The 27391-nt window shown below is 40.9% G+C and overlaps 1 protein-coding gene across 4 annotated transcripts in view; it reads right to left on the bottom strand.

Annotated features, from left to right (window-relative positions):
• Wasf3 (WAS protein family, member 3) overlaps positions 1–26831 on the bottom strand; it is a 90007-nt gene extending 63176 nt beyond the window's left edge. For 3 of the 4 annotated variants that reach the window (XM_005406349.2, XM_005406347.2, XM_005406350.2), the window contains exons 1-2: positions 26813–26831; positions 24434–24509 (exon numbers count right to left, since the gene is read on the bottom strand). The gene's annotated coding sequence lies outside the window, so the exon portion shown is untranslated. Of the gene's footprint in view, positions 1–24414; positions 24510–26812 lie in introns of those variants that run through there. The other variant, XM_005406348.1, reaches the window with a different exon arrangement.
• Positions 26832–27391: the final 560 nt, after the last annotated feature.

Raw genomic sequence — 27391 nt, 5'->3', positions numbered from 1 at the left:
TGGGTGGGGCCTACCTGGCTCTGTGCGCGCTTTTCGGCTGGGAATCGTGGTGGTATGCGTCTGGCCCACACTCGGACCCAGGAGCCCTGCCGCTCCCGGAGAACTCGCTCTTGATGAAATAATTAAAAGTGTCATACCATAGTGATATATGCATACCTACATTTATAGGGGCACAGACAGCCCAGATACCCATCAACTGATGAATGGATAAAAGGATGTATTTTTTTATTCAATGAAGTACTATACTCTGTCATTGAGAAGGAAAAGCCTGAGACATTACTAGCTAAATGGATGTACCTGAGGCCATATTCTTGCATGAAATAAACTGGACACACATGTTTAAATACCATACTGTTTTCCTGGTGTGAGAAACCAAAAGTGTAAATAAAGGCCAAAATGTATAATAAATACTGGGATGGGAAGAAAATGTTCAAATGAGAAGGGGAAGAAGGGAGGGGGAGGGAGAAAGGAAAGAAGGGAGAAGAAAAAAGAACAACAAAAAAATGCAAACAAAATTTTTGTAAGTAAGGGAGAGAAGAGGGATTGAAAGAAGGGGTGAGGAAAAAAACAGCAAGATATACCATGTACAGGTATAAACTGCCCATGATGAATGTTATCATTATGTACCTAAAATGAGCAATAAAAAATTTAAAAACCCTAATGAAATAACTGAGGTACTGGCAAAGACAGGAGAAAACAAGGCCTGCTGATGGCTGTGATGGTCTCCCTGAGGCGTACCATGAGCGCGGCAGACCTGTAAAGAATGCTCTTGCCCGACTCAACATGCTTTCTTCTCCCTGCAGGAGAGAGGTCAGGCCTGTGTTGAGGTTTTTACTCTCCTAGCTTCCGTGGCACCCACTCTATCTCCATTCACATAGCTGGTTCAATCACATCCCTGCACCTATGATGCACCTCGGCATCTGTTCTAGACCCAGATGAATGAACACAAGTGACCCCAGGAGCAGCCTGGAAAACAGGTGGTGAGACGAGGATGTGGGACTTGCCCACACACCATTCTCCAAGTGAGGAAATGCTATCCTAACTAACAGGTGAATCAGAGTTAGTCCCTGGCGCAGGTCATGGTTCAGGCGCTAAAATTTCACTGGTGGTGACTTGGACAATGTGCAAGTGGAGGTGTATGCCATAGCGGATGCAACAAGGCAGACTCTCACAAGATTTAGAAGGTAAAATACCTACAAAAACAGCAGAGTCAGCTAGTAAAACTGCACTGATGCCAGGAAAAGGACAATGATGGAAGGAAAGCTCTAAGCAGTAGTGAGTGTGAGAACCGTGGGGCCTTTTTGTGGCTACAGAGTGGTCCTATCTGGACCTGTACTAGCAGAGCTGAAATACACAGAAGCATGGACCAAAAGACCCACTTGTGAGCGCTGGCAGTGTCTGCATACTCAGCCACAGTAGGTGTAGCATGCTAGTCTGGGACCTGGTAGAGAAAACCTGGCACCTTGAAGACTAGAATGGGGATCTCGAGATGGATGTTAAGTCCCCACAACCTCTTCCAGGACCCTCCGTGCTTGCTCTTGCCTGGGCTGGAGAACTCCTACAGAGGCCTCTCTCCAGCAGGGCCGCAGGCACACCTTATAAGACTGCACTCATCTCTTCTTGAATGTCACACTGAGAACTAGGACAAGTCCCAGTATAACCTAACCTCAGAAGTGCTGGGCCTGGTAGGAAAGAAGTGATCCATCAACATCGTGCCTACTACACAGAACAACACATGCTAGCTGGGGGGTTGGTACCTTGGTGAGTCATAAAAGTCATAGGAAAACCCTACAGAGATTCAGGGTTTGGCAACAGTAGTGAATTTTGGAGAGACCCAGTAGCCAGAGTCATGTTGCAATAGTCCCTCCTAAGTAAGACAAATTGCTGCACCTTGCATCCTCTACCAGGAGGAAGGAACTGTAGAATTCAACAGTAAATCCATCCAGACTCAAGATTTTCTTTTTTGGTAGGTTTTCTATTACTGCTTCAATTTCACTGCATATTACTGAGTTACTCAGAGTTATTAAATCTTGGTTCAATTGTGGTAATTCATATGTACCATCTAGGAATCGATTTCTTGAGTTCTCTAATTTATAGGCATATAGGCATCCTCTAACAGGAATGAAGCCCAGTGCTTGTCTAGGACAACAGACCAGGCCAATACTGCAATGGCTCAAACTGGGTGACACAGCAGCTGTCAACTGTGAGTGTGACCTGAAGCAAGAGAGATCTCCACATCAGGCCTACACTGTGGGGAAGGCAGCCCAGCTATTTAGGCTACGTGACACACCAGGCCACAGATAACATCTGTGGTAAGAAAAGGCACAGTGTGGAGTTGGTTACAACCTCTGGCAAAAGAACAATGCATACCCCCTGGGACTCTACCACTGCTCCAGAGTAGCAGATCCTTTGAAAAGAGCTGTTGGTGTATTACCAGGCCCTGGTAGAAACATGGAACACCAAGGCATCAAGCATCCAGGGGTCCCCTGAACGAGCTAAGTTCTGTCAATCAAGTTATTAACTCACACCAGCAGCAATGCTCCATGAGATGGAAATGGGACATTCATACAATCAACTCAGCAGAAGCAGAGAGTACAAATGGCTAGGATGGGCAGGAAGCCCAGGCCTTCCAGTCACTCGGCAGCGCTGCGGTGTCTCTCACTGCCCAGGACCTGGGGGGGACAGGCTGACTCACGCAGACTCACACACCCAGCTGGAGAAGGAAGAAAAGGCCAAGTCTGATACTCAGCCGGGTCAGTTCAGCAAGTAGGTGCCAAATGGAAACAGACCGTGGTTCTGATACAACAGCATTCAGTATGCCCTGGAGGCAGTGGAAGGAAGCCCTTCCCAACAGGTGAGCCGTAGGCAGTAACTAGTTTATGGGCTGTGTGCAGACAGAGATACAGCCTGAGCTAAAAACACGCATGGATACCTGTTAGAGGAGAGAAAAGGAGTCCACGTATAGGCATCCGGTAGTAATTTGGGCGTAGGAAGAGTGTAAAGACTGCTGTATTACAAATGAAACCTCACTGGAAATACCTCACCACACAAAAGAATCTGAACACAAAGTCTACAAAATGTGTCAACCTGAGTCATCAGTACCCCAAGAACTGACCTAATGGATCCCCACACATCACTGCACACCATCCACTTCACAGAAGAGATTTGGGAATGGTCCCGTGCTGCAGTTTGGATAAGTGACACCCAGAGGCACATGTGTTAAAGATCTACCTCCCTAATTCCCACGTCTATTTTTTTATTTTGCTCTTTACTTACTTTGCTCTTTGTTATAATTTATAATTTAATTTATAATTTGCTATTTATTTATAATTTGGGTCCCTCAATCCTCATAGAACAGAAACTACTCTGCAAACCTGTATGCTTATAAATTGGAGAACTCAAGAAGTAGATTCCTAGATGGTACATATGAATTACCACAATTGAACTAAGATTTAATAACCCTGAATAACTCAATAATATGCAATGAAATTGAAGCAGTAAAAGAAAACCTACCAAAAAAGAAAATCTTGAGTCTGGATAGATTTACTGTTGAACTCTACAAAAACTTCAGGGAAGTCTAACACCAAAAGTCCTCAAGCTGTTTAACAAAATTGAAAGGGTAAGATTACTCCCAAAATTATTCCCAGAAGCTACTATTACCCTGATTCCAAAACTGCACAAGGATCCAAAAAAGAGAACTATAGACCAATCTCTTTAATGAATACAGATGTAAAATTCCTCAACAACATACTGGCGAACAGAATGCAACAAGTCATCAAAAATGTTATACATCGTGATCAAGTAGGCTCCATTCCAAGGATGCACGGATGGTTCAATATACACAAATCAATAAATGCAATACCTACACATCATATAAACAGAAGCAAGGACAAAAATCCTATGATCACATTAATAGAAAAGGCCCCTGCAGAATCTTACAGCTTTCATGATAAAAACACTAAAGAAAGTAAGTATAGAAGCACCTTATCTCAATCTAATAAAAGCCATTTGTGACAAACCTACTGCCAACGTCATATTAAATAGGGAAAAACTGAAACTTCCCTCTAAAATCAGGAATAAGACAAGGATGTCCCTTACCACTACTCCTGCTCAGCACAGTACTCCAAACATGAGAAAGAGCAATCAGGCAAGAGAAAAAATAGAAGGGTTATGTATAGGAAAATGAAGTGAAATTATTATTGGCAGACGGTATGGTTCTGTACATAGAAGACCCAAAAAATCCACCGAAAGACTCCTAGAATAACCAAACTCAGCAATATAGCAGGATACAAGATCAACACATGAATAATCAATAGCATTCCTGTACACCAATAACAGACCCACTGAGAAAGAAGTTAGGAAAAAAAATACCATTTACAAGAATACCAAGAAAAATGAAATACTTAGGAATTAACCTAAGAAGCGAAAAACCTCTATAATAAAAATTACAACACTCTGTAAAAGGAAATTGAAGAGGACATCAGAAACTGGAAAGATAGCCTGTTTCTGAGACCCATAGTGTCAAAATGGCCGTACTTTCAAAATTGATATATACATATTTAACACAAACTCAATCAAAATAGCAACAGCATCCTTCACACAACTGGAGAAAACAATCCTAAAATTCACATGGAATGAAAACAGACTCAGAATAGCAAAGGCAATCCTGAGTAACAAGAGCAAGGCAGGAGGCATTACAATCCTAGGTCTGAAGTTATATTATAAAACTACAGTGATAAAAACAGCAAGGTATTCTCACAAAAAGAGACATTAGGATTAATGGAACAGAATGCAGGATGCAGAAACAATCCCAAGCACATTCAACTATTTGATCTTTGACAAAGAGGACAAAAACATAGGAAAATATAGGAAATATAGCCTCTTTAATCAACAGTTCTGGGAAAACTGGTGATCCATGATCACAATTTTTATGGCTTATGACAAGAAGTCCTGTCATTTTCTTTCTCTATAATATTGTTTTTGTTTGTTTTTAACTATGACTGCCTTGAAGACTTTATCTTTTGGTATTTCAGCAATTTCACTCTGGGGTTTCTAAAACTGGAGGAAGGCTCACCTTTCTTTTTTGGAGATTTTCTGTTTGAAATTCTCAAGTTCTTGGATCTTTTTCTTTCATTGGTTGTTTGCTGTCTTTTATTAACTTTGGATAGCTCTCAGCAATTGATCCTTCAACTATTTCTGGAAAACACTCTCTCTTTTCCTACTGGGTTTCCAATTATGCATATGTATTTTAGAATATTGATACTGCTCTGCTGTGCACATTTCTTTTCTACTTCTTTTTACATTTTATCATCGGTTTCATTTTATATCCTGTCAATTTAGCTTCATTAAGTGATTCTTTCCTCATTTATGTCTAAGTTTGTTAATAAATCCAACTTATCTTTTCATTTCCACTCGTTTCCATTTAACTCTTTAAAAAGTAGTTCCCATCTCTCTGTTGATGTTCTCCATGAGTCCATGGATATGGTCCACTTCTCCCACTACATCTTTTAATACTTTAATCAGAGTAATTTTAAAGTCTCTGTCTGATAGTTCCCAAATCTAACTCATCTCTGAGTCTGTTTTCTTCTTGAATTTTTTGTCTCATAGTTTTTTCTGCATGCTAGATCTTAATTGTAGAATAGTAGTGACAAGGCAAACAGTATTTCTGTCCAGAAGGGTCTTGTTTCCCAACAAGCCATTAGTAAGGAGGATGAGGCAGCCCATTCAATGTGTGAGAGAGAGATTATTGTTAGTCTGGTACGTCACACTATCACAGTTCCCTAGCTGTTATCATGTGCCCAGTATAACACGCTTTCTCCATACCCCTGGCCCACCCCACATGCCTTTCCAGTCTTGTCACAAAGGTACATTCTTGCTTTCCAAAAGGACTACTGTTGCTCTGTTACTAGGTGCTAGTAACTTTTGCTTAGAGGCCGATACTTAGAATTTTCATATTTTAGCACTCCTTCACTGGGTGTGTACTTCTTCCTTTAATGATTTTTATGTAAACACTGCTATTTTCTCAGGCTTTATCCTCAATCAACAAGCTTATTTATTATTGTACCTGGAATAATAATTAACATTACAGCAATCAATATACACCAGCTACTGGTTCAGCTAAATCTTAGAAGGTCTGTGCACCTACATCTCGGAGTAGGGCCTTCTCAGAATCTGCGCCTCTCTTCCTCGTAGCAACTGAACTCTGACTTACTATTTTTCCCTGTCTTGGGTACAAGAGAGTTCCTGGCCCTGCGCAACAGAACCAAACATTTGCTTTGCACCTGTCAAAGAGCACAGGCCTAAGAGGTTATCCTGGTCTTGCTACCACCCTTGGCGCAGGAGCAGAGGAATTTACTGGCTACAGGGAGGAGTAAGAGGGTTTCCTGGAATTCTATCATACAAGCAGATCATTGCTAGGTCCTAGGGCTACAGGGTGTGTTGCTCTCCCAGGAACTTCTGTGTCAAAAGAAAAGGCTCTGGGGAAGCACACTTGATAATATCTCATCTCCTTCCTGCAGAGCTGCATCACCAAGATCTCTACCTAGTCTCCAGACATGCCCCTGTGAGCACCCAGCCCATGCAGGCCTGAAGATAAGGGCCTGTAAGGTGAAACTCTCCTGTATCTGGGATTCCTAGCTATTCTAAGTTACATGCATTGTTATCCCACATTCAATCTTTAAGAATTCATTAGTACTAAGGCAGGTGTGGTTGTGCATGCCCATAATCCCAGCACTCTGAGAAGCTGAGCAAGGAAGATCAAAGTTCAAGCCTAGCCTGGGCAGCTTAGCAAGACCCTGTCTCAAAATTTAGAAAAAATAAAATAAAATAAAATAAAATAAAGCCAGTGCAGTGGCACATGCCTGTAAGCCAAGCACTGGAGAGGCTGAGGCAGTGGACTACTGTGAGTTTAGGGCCAGCCTGGGCTACACAGTACGTTGAAGGCAAGCCTGAAGTACATAGTAAGTCCTGTCAGGCTCGATTTAGACCCGACCCTCCAAATACCCAACATGTCTGCAGCAGTGTTGTTCTCAGCTCAACACAGGATGTCATAAGAGATAAGATGGAGCAGGGAACCTTCCAAACACCCGGACATCTGAAGACACCCACACATTACAGCGGAGGCCCCAAGGACTTTGCCCACTGCAGCCAGAGACATCCAGAGAACTTTGACCACTGACGTTCACTAAGATCCTCCCACCTAATGTCCCTTGCCTTCTTTCAATCCCTACAAAATAAGCGTGCATCTCTTTGCTCCCTGAAGATGGCCTTTTTGCCTTCCATCTGCCTGCACCCAGGCATGATAAATTCCATGCCATGTTGCCTTTACACAAGCCTGGTGGTCTGGGCTGGTCTCTGCCTCACGCAGTTCTCTACAAGTCCCTGTCCCAAAAAACCACACACACTAAATAAGTGAATGAGTGAATGAATGAATGAAGCAGGTACAAACTTTTAAGGGTTGGGGATTTGCTTCGGTGTGAAGGCCTGGGCTCAATTCTCAGATCTGGAAAAATAAAAAAATTCTCTAAACTTTCAGCTCATCCTGTCTTCTGTGGTGGTGATCTGTTCCTCCTGGGCTCTGCTATGGGTAAACAGCCCAGATGTCCTGTCTGGTCTCAAGAGGGCTTGTCCTTTTGGGATCATCTGGCTTTTTTCCTTTCTTTCAATGAGGCAATGTTTTCTCACAAATCTTTATATCCTAATTAGAAGAGAATCACTGGGCTATTACTGTAAGAACAAAATTAACATATGAGCTATTTCTTCTTTTAAGACTTGAAATTACTAACTATATTCACAAAGGAGAGAAAAAAGCAAACTGACATTCCTGATGAGTAAACATTGAGTACACTCTCAATACTCATCTATGCAGACTCCAAAGTGAGCAAGCTGGGAAGAAGAGTACCACTACTAGACTGGCACAGACAACAGCTTTCATGCGTAGAACACGCTGCACAGACTGTATAAATTAAACTGAAGCCTACAACTGTGATCCTTCCCAGTGTTCACGGCCACTGCTGATGGGCTGATGGCATCTCAGTGAGCTAACTGCACTAAGTCCTTATTACATAGTTTAAACTCCTCTTCTAATCGGGATAGATGAGTGTGCATGACTGACTGATAGATTTCGTGATGGGCTTTTTCCCATACTCTGCATCCACAAAAACTGCCCTGTGAGTTTTGAGAGCGTCCGCAGTTTCCAGAACCTGGCAGTGTTAATGATCTTGTCTTTTCTCTTCCTGACGTGCCAGTAGCCTTTGTTCTGACCGGTGTGTGCCAGGCAATGAGAGTGCAGTGTATGGCAAAGCTAAATCAGGTAGCATGGACTACATTACACTCAGAGAACTAACTGTGTACATTCTGCAGGTATTTGGTTTTTAAACGTATTTATTTGTTTCTCTCAGAGTCAAAGTGATCCACTCAGAAGTGGGGCTGTGACAACGCCCACACAGAATACAGTGACACGGTGCCAGCCCAAACGCGTCCCCTGCCCGCTCACCTCAGAGTGCCTTTTCTATCTCGAAGGGCAAGGGCTACGTCTCCTACTTCAGTTTCATGGTACCCTGCATGCAGTCAAGGGCCTATGACATTTCCCAGAAGACAGTCGCTAATCACACTGCATTCCCACAGGGAAAAAGACGTCTGTGCTTCCTGATCCCCCAAACTGTTATATTACCCTCTATAGCCACACATCGTATTTCCTCTTTAATTTATACTTTAGAGAAAAATTGTGATTTGGGAGGAAAGGGGAGAAGAAAGACCATCTGAAATTTAATCAGGGCACTTCACTGGGATAAACATTCACCTTTGCTATTTAAAATGAAGCAGGCTGCTGCAGGATGAGAGAAACACAGGTTCCATGAAATAATGCTTGATGAGGAACTTGCGGACCTGGATTCTACTTCGGTTCTGCTACTAACACGGCATGACCCAGAGCAAGGCTCTTAATCAGAGTGGGTCTATTTCCCTTTCTGGATCCCCTCCAGCTCTGGTATGCTTTGTTTCCTCTCAGTCTGACAGTCAGCTGCCTTTCAGAAAGTATCGTACTGGAGACACCTACTCTCCAAACACTCAGTGTACTTTCACTGGGCTCTAGCTGACAAAAACACAAGAAACAGAAAACAACAGTACGGCAAAATCCTTTTTCTTGGGGAGTTAATGGTTCAGTGACAGAGACAGTTTCACAGGCAACGTCAGAATGGAGTGTGACAAGCACTACACTGAAGGTATTTCTCATCCCAGGCATCGACACACAATTAGAAAGACTGATCTCAATGGTGGAGGGAGGGGGTGGGGAAGAGGGATGAGATAAACTGCACTGCTCACCAACCCCTATAGCTCCATGCTGGCACAGGAAAGCTGCTCAACTCACATTAGTGCAAGCGTAGCAAAGCTTTTAGAGCTTTTAAGGATAGCAAACAGCCAGCCCATGGTGGTAAGAATGCCAAGGTTCACCACCACTGCATTACAGGATAGGTCAGAGTTTCAACGCAAATCCTAGTAGTATTCCATTTTTTAAAAAAATCTCTGGGTTCTGCTACACAATATAGTCTTAACAACTAAGTAAGTGTGGGGGGGATTTATGTCTATGCAATAACATACTGAAAAACTTTTGTGAAGTATCTTATAGAGGACATTCTGGGATAGGACATTGTTTCTTAGCCACAAAGTGCCACCTAAGGACACTTCAGGTGAAGCTAATATCTACTTCCAACTGAAAAGATGAAGATCCAATGTCCAGGTTGAGATTTCTCTCTGCCATGGTTTTCACCACAGGCACTTGTCTTGTAGTTTTTATCCTGTGGGAGGAAATAGCAAAGCAAGTAAGAATGAAGAAAAACCACGAGTGGGGATGCGGAGAAGCAAGTCTGGGGCTTGGCAGAGAACCATTAGGCTGGGGTCAATCCTTTTGCTTCCCTGCCCTTCTTTCCTGGGTGCTGGGCAAGGGAGCTCAGAGAAAGGCTTCTGTTCCATTTCTTCCTATGTAGCTACACCTAAACTGATTTTAATGCTCTGAGTTATGTCTGCTACCGTGGATGGCGGGGATCCAGGACAGGCTCCCAGGGTCTTACGCGCAGTGAACAAAGAACTGGACATGGCACACAACACTAAGGAAAAAGCTGCAAAATTTATTAAGGTGACAGCATGATCAGAGTGAGCGGGTTCAGGCCTAGGAAAAGACAATAGCATGGACCTTGCGGGCATAAGACGGGTTCAAGTGCTGTGCTGGTTTTGGGGGCATCTCTCATTGGGGTCCTCCACAGCATGACTGACATGATTGACAGGGTGCTGAGTCATGTCAGCTACACATGATGTGCATGCTCTTTCCCATAATTCACTCTACTCTGTTTTTTTGGGGGGGCGGGTACTAGGAATTGAACTCAGGACCTTTTACTTGCCAGGCAGGCACTTGTGCCACTGAGCTATATCGCCGGCCCCTCCCATAATTCGCTCTAATTTGACATTATGAGATGCAGTTCACATCCATGAACCTTCACCGAGTTCCAGGTAAAGGAGGGTTACTGTAAGTCAGTGGTGGCAAACCTATGGCACGTGCGCCACTGTGGACATGCAGCGATGTCTCTGTTGGCATGCAAGCCCAGTCACCCCAGCCAAGGTGTGACAAATTATCAGCACGCCTACAACAGGAAGATCACATTATGCAACAGCATGCCCAATGCAAACTTTTACCTTTCAATAAAAAGTTGTTTGTATCACTGAAAGCTGTTAGGTGTTTTTCTTTTAAGACAAAAGATATCCATGTAGAGTTGTTTTTCTAAACTGAAACCTCAGTATTCAGGTTTAATTGCAGTGTTGGCGCTCTGTAGTAAGTAAGTAGGTTTTGGGTTACAGTTTGGGCACTCAGTCTCTAAAAGGTTTGCTGTCACGGCTGTAGGTCACGGGCACTCATGCATCCTGGTTTGAAATTTCCCAAGACTGGTTCAGGGGTCTCTGTTTTTCTTACCTCTGCCTCCAGGTAGTAAGCCTGGGGGCAGGGGTTGGGGATGACACACGCCTCAGGTTCAGGTGAGACGAGGGCAGTGGTGTTATAGCCCCAACTGTACTATTTATATTATATAGTTTAGACTTTATATTATTTAGTTCAGATCTTAAAATTTTTGAATCACTAAGTTTGTATTAGATGTAAAATATTTGAATTATATTCACGTTTTATTTTTAAGTCCTTTTAATAGCCCTGGTGTCTATATAACCAGATCCCCAGTACTCTGGGCTACAGAACGTATTTGCCTCTTCCAACCAGGCGCTACCTCCTAACAGCAAGTCAGCCCTAACAGCCTCCGAATCCAATCCCTCCCCAAGCCCCTGCGTGTGAGCACATGTGCTCTTGGAGGCCAGCCAGCAATAAACCATAACAACCGTCAAGCACACATGTATATACTCACTTGATTCTTACAAAATGAGACAGAAATCACCAGTATTTTCATTTACAGGGAAAAATCAGGAACACCAATAATTAAAGAAAACTTGGCCAACTCTACATAGTAAACCCAAGCAGACGGGAGTCAAGAGTCTACAGTGTTACCCACTACATCAAATGATTCTGTTAAAAGAAAAAGCAACACACAGAGTTAAACAAAGCTAAACTAAATGTAAATATTCAAGAGCGCATCTGGAATGAAACAACTGGGCAGGGATAAAATAAGCAAAGACACACCAGGCAAATGTTAAACACTGCAGAGGGCAAGTTACACAATTAATGTAAGTCACCATCAAAATGCAAGGTGGAAAGCAATCAAACAGATGGAGGAAAGACTCATTTCACATCTCAAGGGTAAAATTCATTTAAAAATGACAACCATAAATCTCATATTCTCTTTGCAGAAGACAGACATACTTTTCTCAGAAACCAATACACAGAAAACAAGATCTGAGTAATACCATTACAAGTTTTAATTTATAGCTATTTTTAAGTGTTGTGTATAAATATGACAACGCATGGCCTTTTAAAAATGTAGGGGAGAATTGTAAAAACAAACAAAAAAAGGCCACAAATTAGGTGACATGAAAGTCAACAAGTTGCAAAGAACTGAAATTACATGTAATGTAATCAAAGGAGAACTAAGGAACATTTAATAAACTGTGGGATGCTGGAAAGTTGTCCACAGCATTGCCACTGTTGAATGAGATTCTTGTTCTGGCTATGTCAAGTACCGTTCGGGGTATTTTGGGCCAGGCCTGAACTGCTTGACCACACCCCAGGAAAGCCAAGTCAATCCAGAAAGGAACTGCAAGAGCAAATCCCCAGAAGAGTCAGGGCAGAAGAGGTGGACCATCGTAGAGCCAAACCAAGATATTCACTAATTAGGTGTCGCTAAAGGCGGGTGGGCAGCCCTGTGGTGGGTAACAGATTGTCAACTAGAGTGGGAACGCCCAGCTCGTTGGTTCAACATGGTTCTGCGCATGGCAGACCCACTTTAGGGAGGACTGTTGTCAGAATGGTATAAAAAGGAGAACAGGAGGAAAGGATTTTAGCTGATTTTCCTTGGAAGAGCTTTGTTGCTGCTGATTTTCTTTGGAAGAGCTCCGTTTCAGCTCATCTTTAGAGAAGCTTCACCTGCTCTCTTTAGAGGCGCTCTGGTTTTTGTCTTCACCTTGGGCCTCGTCTCCTGGCTTTTGGTGCAGATTCTTCAACTTCTAGCACTGACCTTTTGGCCTGCCAGCACACTCTTTAGCTTCTAGTGCTGAGCCTTTAACCTCCCAGCGCAAACCCCTCGGTCTTCCGGGGCAGATCCTTTGGCCTCCTGATGTAGACTTGTACGTAGGAGAGACTGCCATGGGCTCCAGGCCTTTAGCTGGATCCTTTAGATCTCTAGTGCACGGACAGATCTTTTGCACTCTTCTACATCTGACTCTGTGGGCGGCCACTGTAGGCCAATCTTGTAATTTTTGGTGTCCGACATTAAGTCTGATTCCGAGCACGTGCAGTCTCTTGAGGAGCCTAACCCCAGCCCTGCAAGCTCGTGTAAGCACTAATACAACCCCGTACGGGATTTGCTCATGTACAGCTAGCCAAGAAGCTGGCACCAACAAAAGAGAATACAAATCAAATACCCTGACAATGGAGAAGAAAAGAAGAAGAGAATAGCAAATAGTGATTTCCCTTTTTTTGGAGAGGGGAGGGGATTATAGAAAGTGCCAAAATTAAGAAGGAAAAATAATACCACATCACACCCAAGAATTTCATCTGAGGTAGAATGGAAAAAGCACTAGTAAAATGGAAAGTGCAAATCATATATCTGATAAATGTCTTATCTATATAAGAGCTGTCAAAACACATTAATAAAACTATCACATTTTCAATGAGCAAGATTTGAATACTCCGCTGAAGAAGTTATACAGACGGCAAATAAGCACATGAAAGATGCTCAACACCCTTAGTCATTAATGAGCTGCAAATCAAAGCCACAAGATACGTGCATATGTTAGAAGAGCTAAATATAAAAGACTGACATATCAAGTACTGGAGAGAATGTGGAGAACCTGGAGCTCTTCCGTGCCACTCAAGAGAATGTGAAACCATTATGCCACTCTGAAAGAGACTGGCGTTTCTTTAAATGTTAAACATACATTTACCAAATGATCTAGTCATTCTATTCCTTGGTATTTACCCAAAAGAAATAAACGAACATGTCCACAGGAGGACTTGCCCTTGAACATTCATGCATCTTTATTTGTAATAGATAAAAAGTAGAAACACTTCAAATATTCATCAATAGGTGAGAGAGTAAACAAACTACAGTATGCCCGCATTATGGACACAGGGACTGAACAACTGACACAGGCAACAACAGGGATGAGTCTCAAAATAATTACACTGAATGAAGGCCAGGCGGAGGAAGGGTACTCGCTGTGTGATTCCTTTACTATGATGTCTGAAGGAATGCAAACCAATTTATAGTGAAAGAAAACAGATCAACAGCATGAGGGCAAGAAAAGAAGGGATTTCAAAGGGCCCTGAGGAAACCCTGTTAACATTATGCTCATTATCTCAAATGCAGTTGGTTTCATGGTTGTACACACATTCCAAAACTTTCCAAATGGTACATTTTAAATAAGCATAGTGGACAATAAGTTAACTATGCCTTTATAAAACAGTTTTATAAAAACAGAACAGTGCAGTACAGAAGAGAGTAAGACAAACTAGGAGATCACTAAACATCTATTTAATGTTTACATTTACACACTAACGTGAGAGTCAAGTAACAGTGCATGCACTCTTAGTCACAGACACAGGACGAACATCATGATGCAAGAAAACAAGACCTGAAAAATAAACTCAGCAACTGGACAGACATCTCCCAAACACTCACAGAAGGATAAAGTTCACAGGCATGACAGGAACAGCAAAGTAAAGACACCAACTAAATTCTTCCCAGAGGAAAGTTTTCCTCCCAGAGAAGTCCTTCATCTGAAAAGCTGGCTCCTCCAACCTAGCCAGAGTGTCTGTGTTTTCAGTCTGACCACAGATAGCCCTTCTTCAAGAGGGCTGCAAATGAAGCACAGCAGCAGGCCAGCACATGGCGTGGCAAGCAAAAGCCTCAGGTTACTCGAGAGCTAGACAGGCGTGAGTCATTCAAGACCCGGAAAAACCTCAAGTCCTCATTTAAAGTGTGGAAACAATCACATCTGTCTGATTATTTCGAAGACTGTGATGAGCTCAAAGAGCTGAAAGTCCCACACAAACTATAAAGTAGAACACAGACACTAGATAGCACTCACCTTAAAAGAAAATCAGTGTTTGCCTTACTAGTTAAAAATCTAACCACCTCCTTTTTCACATGAATTGGACAAGAAGAGGAAGAAGACCACCTGTCAGCACTATAGTCAGTCTGTAATTGCAGCATGATATATATGAAAAGCTCATAGGCAGTTCACTATTATTTACAATGTACACGAGATTTTGTTAAAGCTCTTTCAAATAAAATAAATAAATAAATAAAATCATTAGTTCCTTAATCAAAGTACAATAAAAACATGACCTACAAATATTTTATAAAGACAACTTAAAATTCAGCTAAGACTGCATTATTTTCATACTGTAAAAATATCAATAAACATTCTGAAGCTTAACCTACACTTGCTAGAGTATTTTAACACTTGCTACAGATGTGACTTTTCTGAAAAATACTGATCTTAAAAAAAAAATCTGAGAATTTTTATGAGATGTGATCAAACTCTACAGTCAATATTTAAATTTTAAAATACTGAAATTTAAAAATATATTACACTAAAAGACATACTGTCACTAATCCCCTTCGAAATACTCTCCACTGTCTCACTTTGAGTATGTCTATCCCATCATTTTTGCCACTTTCTGGAGCACTTCTGAAGTCCCCTTCCTTGAGTGTTTTTATGTAGGGTGATAAAAAATATACCACATGCTGTTGCCCAGGGCAATCCAACCAAATAGCAGGCTAGGAAAAACACGATGGTATGTCTTTATCCACCTCAGTTGTTGAGTGTGGGACCACGCAACCTGTAGCTCTTCCACAAAGTCAAAACTGACCAGGAAAGATAAACATTTTAAATCACTGCCGGACATTAAGGCAGCTATAGCAATACAACGAAAGACATTCACAGAAAAAGACAACTGCTTCAGAAAGTGGCAAGTGTATTTGAGGCAAAGGGAGAGTATTCTGAGGAAGATTAATGGCAATGTGTCTTTGTAATAATTTTTTAAACTTAAGCATTCACCATATTTTTTATTATACTTCAGAAGTGGTCTGAATCCATCTATTATGATCTTTGCCTTTCTTACCCAATTCTCAAAACATTCTAGTTTTTGTTTTGGATCACCTAATCAACTGTAAGTTAAACTTACAAAATTAGCTTTTGAAATTAGCAACCCTTTCAAATTCTTTCTCAACTAACTCATACCAATTTATGTAAGAATGACACTCACCATATGAATCACAAAGACAACTGAAAATGCATTAAAAATAAATTTAAATTCCAAGGGGAAACAAAGTATAAAACTGAATAATTTGCCAAAACACGCAATGGGATCATATGAAATAACTTGTTTCTGGGGGGGGGACGCGGCGGGGGGGGTGGTGCAGTGATGAACCCAGTGCCTCCTGCAAGCTATGTACACCCCTGACCACTAAGCTATACTACAGCCCCTAAATCACCGTCTTTGTTTACTAATACTGGTCAAATGGTAGCAATTTCATACAAATAGGCCCGATAAAACAGGATAAGGTCAAAACTTCAGTAACGCTGTATAATCCCCCTGGTTAGCCTTTCGTAAGAATGCTACCAATCTGTGTTTTAGACACAAGAAATATCTTGATGGTATTATTTTTGGCAACTAGAAATTGTATTTGAGAAAAAGTTAAGATAAATTAAATGGTTATTTTAATTAATTATTCTTAATTCTTTGAGTCCTGAAAGCAGGAAAATAAATACTAGATAGTCAAATATATCACAATAGACAGTAAAATAGCTCAGCGTGCAATCTGTGCACCTGGTCTTAAAGAGGCCAACTCTGGCCTCCCATCAGCTCCATTCATCTGAACAAACCCCAGCAAATACACAAGGATCATCACAAGGGCAAGGGCAGAGTTTTGGAGTAACGTTAGAGAAGAGTCAACAAGAAATTCAAAATCATAACTCTACTAGTAGTAAATCAATTAAATGATGAAATATGAGAATATTTCATATAAGCATTTTATATACATTGTGTCGGCTACATCCAACTACAACTTTAGAGTTTGCTACTGCCCATTAACAAAGAAATCAGAGCTCAAACAGATTATGTAATTTACCCAAACCACAAAGTATAAGAACTTAATTCAAAACCAGTTCTAGACTGGTGATGTAGCTCAGCAGCACAGTCCCTGCCTGGCAAGCACAAGGTCCTGAGTTTAATTCCTGGTGCGTGCGCGCGCGCGCGCGCACGCACACACACACACACACACACACACACACACACACAACAGTTCTATCAGACACTAAAGTCACACAGTGTTTCTACAGCAAAGCTCCCCATCAGAGTCACGGTTTGCCAGCCCAGTTTCTAATGCTTCCAGCAACTCTCTAAGATTATTATCCTCCTTTTCACAGATGAGGGAACTGAGGCTCAAGCACTGAAATGGATTTTGCACAAAGCTTAAGCTTGTATGTTTTTCTCATTCACCTCAAGATTATCTATTAATTCCTAAATTTCTACTCCCTTTCCCACCTGCTACAACATCTTACCTATCAAGCATTCAGCACATCTGGTACACGCAGTAATATTCCTTTTAGAAACGCACTGTTATTAAGCCAGGTATTCATTTAAATTTCTAAACCCCCTACTCAGGCTATAAATCTGTTGCATTCAAATAATGCAGAAAAAGTTTCAGGAAAACCAGCCAGAGACAATGGATATGCTATCACAACTATCCCAAGCAGCTGGAACCAGAACTCAGATTTCTTCCACTGTATGCTATAATCTATAATTAAAAAATAAGTAAGAATTTGGAAATAATTTAATTGACATCAAAAAGTAAAATGCATACCTTGTAATGTTATACAAAACATATCAATTCATCCTAAGCATACAGAACAATTTTAAATCATCCAAGGCTAAATGATAGTCACAATACATCTAACAAATTTAACCTCAGAATTTAAAAGGACAACTTAATGTGTCAAATGCCTTTTTAAAATTAAAATCAAAATCCAAAGCTCCTTAATAGACATTCATGCATACCTTCAAGTGCCATACAAAGTTGATCCACTTGAATCAGCAGAAAGAAAAATACTGTGTTGCTTTCAGATTCCGATCACACAGCAGACAGTGTGGATTGGTTTTCAGCATCAATTCTTATCTCCTATTCTTCTCCTTTGTATCAGAGGCTGGAAAACGATATTTAGATTTCCAAGGATCTCTTGCTAAAGAATTATAAACTTGATTTATTTCTTCCTTCTTTATCTGTATGTCTTTTATTTCTTTTCCTTATTGTATTGTAGGAACAACAATCTACAATGTTGAGTAGGAAAGACAATGATCATGCCTCCCTTGTTCTTAATGGAAGGTGAAAGCATTTATTTATTTGTTTGTTTGTTTTCTTGGTGTTTTGAGACAGGGTCTCACTTTGTAGTTCAGGCTGGCCTTGAACTCACTATGTAGTCCAAGCTGGCCTCGAGCTCAGGAAAACGATGGAAACAATGAATGCCCAACACAGAAAAGAAATAGAATCTATGAAACAGATACAAACAGAAATCCAGGAGATTAAAAACTCCACTGAAACAATATACAATAGATTGAATAAAGGCAAGGATAGAATATCAATCTAGAAGACAGAATTGTGACTGGTGACCAGGAAAAGGAAGTTATCTTAAAAATAGCAAGAGACCACAAAAATTCAACCCAACAGCTACAAGATGAAGAAATGAACAACATCAGACTGATTACAGTCAGGGAGAAAGCTGGAGACAGCACAAAAGCCATTAAAAACCTCTTCACAGAAATAATAGCAGAAAACTTCCAAAATACGAATGAAGAATTTGACATACAAATTAACGAAGCGTATAGAACCCCAAACAGCCAGGACCAAAATAATTTTACAGCAAGGTATATAATAAGATTCCAGAAATTCACTGTAAGAACAAAATACTAAAAGCAGCTAGAATAAAGAAACAAATCACCTATAAAGGAAAGTCCATCAGAATCACAGCAGACTTCTCAATACAAACCTTCAAATCAAGGACTGCCTGCAGTGAGATATTTCAAGCCCTAAAACAAACCAATCTTTAGACTGACATAATCTGTAAAATTATGCCTTGAAATCAATGGAGAAAGAAGATACTTCCATGACAAAGAACAACTGAAGAAATTCATGACCACCAAACCAGCTCTTCAGAATGCTCTGAAGGATATATTAGAGAAAATGAAGACCACAAACACAAGAACACCAATAGAAAGGGGCTATCAGGCAGGGCAAGAAACTAAACAAGGGGAAAAAAGGAACCAACAACAGGAAAATAACATGAAAAAGATAAGCCAATACATATCAGTTATAGCCATCAATGTAAATGGTCTCAATTCACCATTCAAAAGAAACAGACTGGCAGAATAGATTAAGAAACAAGATCCAACAATATGGTTCATTCAAGAAGCACATTTAACCCTAAAAGAAATTTATAGACTAAATGTCAAAAGATAGAAAACAATGCTCCATTCCTCAGGTACCCAGAAAAAAGCAGGGGTAGCTATTCTATTTGCAGACAATGTAAACTTTAAGCCAAACTGATCAAAAGAGACAAAGGAGGTCACTACACACTTGTTAAGGGAAAACTCCAAGAGGAAGAGACAATCATAAATATATATGCACCAAATATTAGTGTATCCAACTATACAAAACAATATGACATGAAAAAATCAAAAAAGCACTGGGGCCAGGGATGTAGCTCAGCAGCCCAGTACCTGCCAGGTAAGTACAATGTCCTCAGTTCAATTCCTAGTAAAAAAAAATTAAAGTAAACACTAACACAATTGTACATACCCCACTCTCACAAATAACAGATCAACTAGACAAAAAAATCAACATAGAAATATCAGAATTAAAACAAGGCTGTGAACAAATGGACTTGATAGATGTCCACAGAGTGTTCCACCCCAAAACATCAGAATATGTTCTTCTCAGCTGCACATGGGATGTTCTCCAAAACAGACCACACATCAGCCCATAAAACATGCTTAAGTAAATGTAGAGGAGCTGAAATAATCTCATGCACACTCTCTGACCACAGTGCAATGAAACTGGCAATCAACAACAAAAGAAATCACAAAAACTACATAAACACATGAAAATTAAACAACACTCTTCTGAACAACCAATGGGTCACAGAGGAAATTAAAGACAAAATTAAACAGTATCTACAATTAAATGATAACACCAAAACAACATACTGGAAATTAAGGGACATAGTGAAAGCAGTCCTATGAGAGAAATTTACGGTGATGAACTCTCACTTCAGGAAAACAGCGTAAGTTCAAATAAACAATCTAATGTTGAACCTTAAACTTCCAGAAAAAGAAGAACAAATCAAACCCAAAGCTCGTATAAGGGAAGAAACTGTAAAGATAAGAGCACAAATTAAAGCAAAGGAGACTTAGAATGAATGAATCAAAAAACCAGTTCTTTGAAAGAGCACAAATTAAAGCAATGGAGACAAAGAATGAATGAATCAAAAAATTGGTTCTTTGAAAGAGTAAATAAAGTTGACAAACCATTAGCTGACCACATTAAAGAAGGCAAGAAAAAACACAAATGCAAGCAATTAAGAAGGAAAAGTGGGAAATCAGGATCCTACAGAAATCTAGAAGATCATCAATACCTACTTTGAGAACCTATACTCTAAGATGGAAGATGGACAGATTCCCGGACACAACTGAACTGCCAAAACTAAATCAAGAAGATATAAAAATTCTAAATAACCTGCTGTCAGCCAATGAAATTGTAAATGTAATAAAAAACTTACAAAGAAAAGCCCAGGTCCTGACAGATTCACTACTGAATTCTACAAGAAATTTAGAAAAAAGTAATGCCATTAATGCTGAAACTCTTTAAAGAAACTGAAAGGGAAGCAATAATTCCAAAAAAAAAAAAAAAAATCCTGGAAGCAAGTATAACCCTGATTCCAAAACCAGAAAAGAACCCAACCAAAAAAGAAAACTAGAGGCCAATCTCCCTAATCAACACTGACACAAAAATTCTTAATAAGATACTGGCAAACAGAATGCAACAAATCATCAAAAAGATTACACACCATGACCGAGTAGGATTCATGCCAGAAACACAGCAACAGTTCAACATACACAAATCAATAAATGTAATACATCATATTAACAGAACCAAAGGCAAAAAACATGATCATTTCAATAGATGCAGAAAAAGCTTGCTGCAAAGTTCCCACTGTTCCCCTCACCTCGACAGAACTCTGGAAAGCCAACATAGCATTATTAATCAAGAATGTTACAGTAATGAGTTAACACACATATACAACCCACTAAAGACTTGTAACACTGGCACTGTTAATAGCAGCCAATAGTGTGACAGTGTGCAGAAATGTGATGCTTCCCAGTCCAGAAAATGAATCTCTACACATGTGTGCCTCCAGGGACTAAGTGTTGCTCAAAATGTGGAGAGAGCAAGGGGCTGACTACCACCAGACCAAGCACTGGACCGGACCCAACGAAAGGAGCTCTAGCAGAAAACCCAGCAAACTCCCTTTTATTAGAAGAAAAAGAGACCTTGAACCCCTGAGCCCCATTCATTTTCTGTTTTATCTGGCTGCTCGGATGAAGGGTAATGCTTTAGTCCAGACTTACAAGGGGACCCAGTTTTGACTGATGCCGGAACCTAGCTTCCCTCAGTATCAGCTCCCTACTAAATGGGACAATTAAAATGGGTTTATCTATTACACAACTGATTTCTCCGAGAGCCAAGAAATGCTTCGCAAATACTTATACACTATGATAAATTTTGGTGTTTTACATTTTGATTACATTTAGAAATGAGATGAAAGTACTTGCTAGTTAGGACCACCTGACTAGCAGTTGGCCACGAACTGTAAGACAGAAAAGTTAGGTTGGAGAATGTTGAAAACTCAGAATTTCAGGGAAACCACATGTCCTCCTCTGGAGAGCAGCCCCCTTTGGCCTTAGCTAGCAAGACCCCCTGGGATACAATTTCTTGATCTGAGTAACCGTGCTCAGGTTGTGAAGTACATTGTCCAAGTGATCTCGTACTGTCTACCCTAAACTGTAAGCAGAGAAATTTGCCAGCAAACAGCTCTTGCTTTAAGTCCCATCAAGTGAGGTGGTTCCATTCCATTTACCCTTGGAAGTCCCCATTCAGCAGGAAATAGATCTGAGAGAGTGACCTGAATCCCACAGACGTGGAATGGGCTGACAGTGGGAAACTGAAGTGGAGCATTAAGGCCATTTTCCTTAGTAGCTGGGAGGCTGTATGTAATTAACTGAGCCCCAGGATGTTTTTGTTCACTACTGGAAGTCTGGCCATCAGCACGAGGGCCTGGGGGCAGCTCCCGCTACCTTCCTGTTTGTTCTTGCTCCCTAATGAGCTCCAGGAATACCATAAGGCAATAATGATCTTTGTCTCTGGGATTTGCAGAACTGAAAACATCTCATGCCTAGGAAGAAGGATCTGATGTGAATTACCTGGCCTGTAGGAAGATGCCCACTGATACGAAAATATCATCAACTGCCTATGAAAGCACCCTACATCACCTTTCAGAAGAGACAAGCCTTGTGACAAGAGTTCACTATCTTTTCCTCTAGCCAAGTTTGAAAGAACACCATCTTCCATGTTTCTCTACCTGTCCTGTCAGGGGATAAGCAGACTTAGCCCAATAACATGAACTGTTTTTAACTTACTAATAATTTATTTAAACAATACATATTTTTTGGTATCAGGGTAATACTGACCCCCTTAAAACAAGTTCATATTCCCTCCCTTCTGTTTTCTGAAGAATTTGTGCATACTAAAGGTGGAAAGAACTCCCCTGTCAGGTCATATACACTCAGTGCCTTCTTTATGGAAGGGTTTTTAACTACCAGTTCAACATCTTAATGAAGCCCTACTCAGGCTACCCATTTCTTCTTGAGTGTAGTTTGGTGGTTTGTGTTTTTTTTTTTTGTTTGTTTTTTTTGTTTTTTCCGGTACCGGGAATCAAACTCACAACCTTGCACTTGCTAGGCAGGCGCTGTGCCACTGAGCTAAATCCCCAGCCCCTGGTGGTTTGTGTTTTTGATGGATTTTGTGCGTTTATCTAAGTTAGGAAATGTATGAACAGTAAGTGATCTGTAATAGTCTGTCACTGTCCTCTTAATCTGTAGGATCTGTAGTGACAGACCCACTTTATTTTCTGGTAATAAGAAACTCTGCTTTTCTTTGTTCCTGGGTAGTGTGTCTACAAATTTATCATACTTTATCTCTTCAAAGAAAAGCTTTTTTCCACCTTTTTGTTGTCATTTTCTATTTAGTCAATTCTGTTGTTATTTCCTTCTTCTTTCTGTTCTGGGTTCACCTCGCTCTTTAGTTCCTGAGTTCTTTTTCTCCAGTACTAGGGGTTGAACCTAGGGCCCCGGGCATGCTAGGCAAGCACTATTTCACGCCACCAGTGAGCTCAGTTTCTGAATTCTTCAGGAGAAAGTTTACAACTACTGTTTCAAAAATTTCGTTTTCAAATGGAAGCTAAATTTCACACTATAAATCTCCCTTTAAGTAGGGCTTCAAGTGTTTCCCAAAGACTTTGATATATTGTTCTAATTTTCATTCCATTCAAAGCAGTTTCTGATTTCCTTTAAGATTTATGCTTTGATGCATGGGTTTTCAGTATATGATCCCTGATTTCTCAGTATGTGGGGATTTTCCAGATATTTGATTTAATTTCCAGCTTAATTCCACTGCGGTCAAAGACTATAGGTACATGAGGGAAACTATGGGAATCAAACCCGACTTTCCTACGGTCAGCAAGTACAATGACGCGCCCAAGGTCAAGCGAGACAAGGCTGAGATGAAAGTCTTTTGGCTTCAGGGACAGTATTCTCACTACACCTTGTGTTTTCTCTCAACACGATCTCAAAAGCCCACAGGCCTGTTTTTCTCTCCCTACTCTTTAAAAAGAAATATAGGAAGAGTCCACATCCATCACCTCATTTGACTGCTTGCAACGCTGTAAAACAAGCAAGACAGACCATACTATTTTGCACATGAGGAAAAGTGAAGCTCGAAGGAATGCCTTGCCTTATTTGTCTGATGGTCTCATTCCTTTTCAATCATCCCCTCAAAGTTAAAGCAATACCGATCACTAAATCCGTAAATAATCCAATGAACTCATTTTAGCCACAGCTGGAATTATCACAGACTAAGTTCAGAGTAAAGTACGGTAACACTGATAAGCTTTACAGTTTTTAAAACCTTGACTTATAACCATTCATTACTAGCTAGGAAGATTCTGGGTTTTTCGGTTTGGTTTGGTTTAAGACAGACTATCTTACGTAGGCCAGGCTGCTTATCTCGTATAGCTGCTATGTTATATAGCCCAGGCTAACTTCAAACTATGAGCCTCCTGCCTCAGGCTCCTAAGTAGCGCACACCACCACACCCAGGTAGAGATCTCAGCTTAGTAAGTCAAATTAGACAGTCATATGTATTTTTCAGACACACAAAAAATTTAATATGAAATGAATATATCAAGTCACATTTTTTCTTTCCAAGTCCTGAACTGCTGATTAGCAAAGCTCTAAAGTACCATCAGATGCTCTTAGATATGCTAACACTGAATATTACACACTAAAATATGTATCCTATTTCCAGTTAAATTTCTAGACTATGCTATAGAAATTAAATGACTGTAAAGCTGAAAGGCACGCGGTCTTACCACGGAATTGTTGACTTACTGGTTGCAGAGATTTCCCTCAGGCAGCATCGCCACTTTGGCTTAGACATCAGTAGTAACAGCAATCAAAATTAAAACTAAAAAGAAAAAATAAAAACAGAATTAAATACCAGTAGGTAAAATGGTTTCAAGTCTTCAACAAAGTCTTAAATTCAAATTTCACATTTCAACAGTTTCACCAAGGGAGCTCTAATCCTAGAACCGGTTCTTTTTTAATTAGTTTAAGCAAGAAGCTAATATGGTATGTGAATTCCTGTGTCATTCCAACTCCCTCTCCCAGAATAAAATCTGAAATGAAGAACTCATAGTTAATAACAGCTGAAGGGCAGAAAACGAGTCGAGTATATTACAGATATACTCAATTGGGCCGCTTCAGTCATATATTCAACATGTGCATTTTAAGCTTTGTTACTATTTGCAGAATTTTCATTCACATACGGATTATACACGATGAGGGCCTTTGTATTGATTTTTCTAACAATATTTAAATTTAATAAAATCTTGGTGACCGTGTTATAAATAAATATTTTAGTGGGACACGGGGGAAACAGTAGTAAAGACTCTACACCTGCCGAACAGACCTATAAACACCCTGTGAAGTGTCTCTAGGGCACCGGGTATTAGCAGCCAGGCCACAGGGCAATCCAGCGAACAGTGCTGCCAGTGCGCTAGAGCCCTGCTAGAACTCGGAGGTAATAGACAATAGCTTCTCACAGTTACGACTCATGGGGATGATTATATACAAGAGAAATTTACTGAACAGGTGCTCATTCATTCAGCAGAACCTTCCTAAGCACGTTGTGTAAGCAGCACCCCCAAACACTGAATACACAAAACTGATTAAGAAAGTGATTTCTTATTTGGGTGACAGGTAGTTGTAATTTTAATACAAAAAAGTAGATGCAAGAACAAAGCAGCCCAAAAGCGGGCTGCATGATGCCAAACAGATTCAGAGAAATCAAGAGTAGGAGAAACGAGGCTTGGGAAAGGCAATTTCCACATGGAAGAAAAGCAACTCTGGGCCTACCAAAAAGAATTCCCTCAACACGCATCGCTTAAGTACGGCTCGGGAGATTTTGAGAACGACAGTAAGTGCCAGCATTCTTTTGAAAATATGGGGGGGGAAAACTCCGAATCATTCAGTGTTACCCTCTTTTACACACGTCCTATTTTGCTTACTGAAAATCAAAAGCAGCCCACAGCTTTCCTCCTCTTCCTGAGGAACAGCTGCACAGCACACTCTTGATTTTGTGGAATGAAAGAGAAAAGTGAGCTTTGTCTAAGTGATCAGCATAAGTCACCTTATTGAAAAGGATCCCTCGGTGTTGTACTGCTCAGACCTCATTTTACCTCTACCAAGTCACACTGCTTGACTCGATGGTTCTGAGTAGCCACACAATGAACAGCTGCTTAGAGACAGGTGTATGTGGTGGCTAACTGTGGCCGCAACCGTGCGCAGGGATGAGGAACGTCTCTAACATTCTAACATTGTCTGCACAACCGCCTCTGTTGAGGAATTTTCCCATCTATGTGAAAGGCTGCAGAATCACTGCTTTTGTTATTAGCTGTTATTCGGCCAACACTTTAGTCAGGCCCGATCACCGCGCTCTCATTTCACACACAGTTAATCTACTCTTCAGAGGCAGAGAACACCTCCATCAAAAATGAAGACTTTGAGGGTCAGGTGACTTGACCAGGATCACATGACTAGGAAAAGAAGTACGAGGGTGAATCTGTCGGACTATGGAATCACTGTCCTTAGGAGTATTACGCTGTCTCCTTTTGGACATACACACATGCATTTTTATTCCCTACTGAGCTGCTAACATTTCTAATTAAGTCAAGAACCATAAAGGTCTCAAAGAATTCACCCGCCTCATCTCACAGAGGAAAGCACACCTTCAAGTCCTGTGAAGCTACAGGTCGAAGCCATTAAGCGCAAAACACAGCACATCTAAGAGGTGCACTCCTGCCAGCCCAGAGCTGCACATTTCCTGTAGGGAATGCCATCATTTTGAGTCTGTTCTCGCGCACATTAAGTGCTTAGTGATAACAGCGCCCCCTTGTGGCCGATCATCAGGAGCTCTGGGCTCTGAAAGGCAATTTCCACATGGAGCAAAAGCAACTCTTGAGTCTACCAGAAAGAATTCCCTCAACATGCATAACTTAAATATGGGGACACTCCTATCAGGAATGCCCATCTCTCTCTTGGCTCCAGGTACCCCAATTGTTTCTAGCCCTTAAAATGTAACCTACGAAAGCCACATTCATCCACCTGTGCCTGTCTTCTCAATAAACAATTTTTATTATGTGTCAGGCAGCATTTATGTGCCTATCTGAAATGACCGAAGCCCTACCTCCAACTGTAAGCACCTCTTACCCCTCCAGAAGAAAAGGCATCTGTAAAAAAGCAGGCTGCACACAGGATGCAAGCAGAGCGCAGAGAGGGGACTGCCACTGGAGCAAGAGCACAGCGGGGACGGCAGCACAGAAGCATAAACTGCATGTGAGCCTTGACTCAGGAGATCTAAATTAAGACAAAGAATACTTTTAAAGGTAACAAATCTGAGACACACACCCTGGCTGAGAAGTGGAAGGGGATGCCGAGGTGTCTTCCAGGTGTGGAGTAAGGAACACGCTCAACTGAGCTTCCTTCAGTGAAGGAAATGTCCCACGGAACACTACTCAACACGGCAGCTTCCTGCCACAAGGAACTAAGTGATGGAAATGTAGCTAGTATTGCCCAGGAACTAAATTTTAATTTGATTTCCTTTTAACTAGTGTTAATTTAAGTGGCAACATACGTCTAGTGGCTACGATGTCGGACAGCACCATCCTAAAGGTTTTGGCTTGAGTCAGTTGGACCTAAGGTCTTACTACCAATATCTGAAAAGAACACTACAATGACAAGTATAGGACATTCACGCACCTACTGACTAGAAGAATGAATGTATCAATG

The sequence above is a fragment of the Chinchilla lanigera genome, unplaced genomic scaffold (genome assembly GCF_000276665.1).
Source record: "Chinchilla lanigera isolate Chin_1 unplaced genomic scaffold, ChiLan1.0 scaffold00096, whole genome shotgun sequence".
NCBI classification, from domain to species: domain Eukaryota; kingdom Metazoa; phylum Chordata; class Mammalia; order Rodentia; family Chinchillidae; genus Chinchilla; species Chinchilla lanigera.
The sequence above is the reverse complement of the archived record's forward strand: the minus strand, read 5'-3'. Positions and strand labels throughout refer to the sequence as shown.